The sequence below is a fragment of the Mus caroli genome, chromosome 2, assembly GCF_900094665.2.
Source record: "Mus caroli chromosome 2, CAROLI_EIJ_v1.1, whole genome shotgun sequence".
Lineage (NCBI taxonomy): Eukaryota > Metazoa > Chordata > Mammalia > Rodentia > Muridae > Mus > Mus caroli.
This window is the reverse complement of record NC_034571.1, coordinates 2,644,070-2,645,530: the sequence shown is the minus strand read 5'-3', so window position 1 is coordinate 2,645,530 and position 1,461 is coordinate 2,644,070. Positions and strand designations below refer to the sequence as shown.

Sequence of the window (1,461 nt, the reverse complement as noted above, 5' to 3'; positions counted from 1 at the left end):
GGAGGCAGAGGCAGGCGGATTTCTGAGTTCGAGGCCAGCCTGGTCTACAGAGTGAGTTCCAGGACAGCCAGTGCTACACAGAGAAACCCTGTCTCGAAAACTAAAAAAAAAAAAAAAAAAAAAAACCCACAAAAACCATAGAAACATAATAGGATTGTCATGAGAACTGCAAAAGAAAAAAAAATATTTAAAATGTTGCCACTCTTTTGTAGCACATAGTAAACACATGAAAAATGTTGCCTGTTACCTTTTGGATTTAATAAAGCTTCATTAAAGTGAATTATTTTAATACACTTAAAATGTATGCCACATATAGGTGGATATGACGATGGTAGTGAGAAGGAAGTAAACCAATAACTGGGATTTTCTGGCATCCCTAGACAAGTCTGTGACTACATATGTGTACACACGTGCCCATGTGTCCATATTGGGCATATGGAAGTTACAGGACAACTTGCAGGAGTCTGTTTTCTCCTCTACCACATGAGTCCTGGGGATTGAACCTCAAGCTGTCAGATTTGATGGCTGGTACCTTTACCCACTGCTAAGCCATCTTACCTATCCAGCATGAAAGCATTTATTCTATGCAAGACAGCCCTTCTACATTCCAGACAAATCATGTGGAGTCATATGGTAGCCTGCTTCAGTTGTTTGTTTCAGTGCTCAAGTTATACATTCTGGCTACTGTTGTAGCATTAGTATTTTATTTTTATGGCTTTTGGTTCAGAGCTGATTATGCAAATTCATTTTAAAAAATAAATTTTATTTGTTCTTCCAGAATTCTATATATGCATACAATGTATTTTGACCCTGTTTACTCCCTGTTTCCCCCTTCTACTTCTCTCAGGTCTAAGTAACAGGGTCCACCTCCCAACTTAGTGATGCCTGCCTGTGTGTGTGTGGGGTGGGGGGAGCATCCACTGGAGCCTGGGAAATCTTCTTGTGTCCTCAGCACCAAAGAAAAATGACTCTGCTTCCCACAGCAGGCAATTGTCAGTAGCTGTCAGTTAGGAGTAGGGCTGAAAGTTTCTCCCTGTTTGTGCTAGAACTCTACCTGGCCTGATCTTTAGCCAGCAACCAGAACAGGTGAGTGCCCCGCCACATCAGGTCTATAAGACAACAGCTCACAGTGTCTGTTCTCTGGCCTCTACCCACTCGTTAGCAATGTTTCCTGAGCCTTGATGTGAGGTTGATGTAGCTGTCCCATTGAGAAGTGAGCATTCTGCAGATACTCATTCACACACTTATTCTCGACACTCTGACCAGCTCTGATTTCTGTCTGGTTGTCTGGATTTGGCTAGTCTTTTCTTTCTTTCTTTCTTTCTTTCTTTCTTTCTTTCTTTCTTTCTTTCTTTCTTTCTTTCTTCTCCTTCTCCTTCTCCTTCTTCTCCTTCTCCTCCTTCCTCCCTCCTCCTTCCTCCCTCCTCCTTCCTCCCTCCTCCTTCCTCCCTCCTCCTTCCT

The 1,461-nt window shown here is 42.6% G+C and overlaps 1 protein-coding gene across 1 annotated transcript in view; it reads left to right on the top strand.

Annotated features, from left to right (window-relative positions):
* Positions 1–1,461, top strand: part of Cdc123 (cell division cycle 123) — a 50,982-nt gene that overhangs the window by 2,011 nt on the left and 47,510 nt on the right. The window lies entirely within an intron of this gene.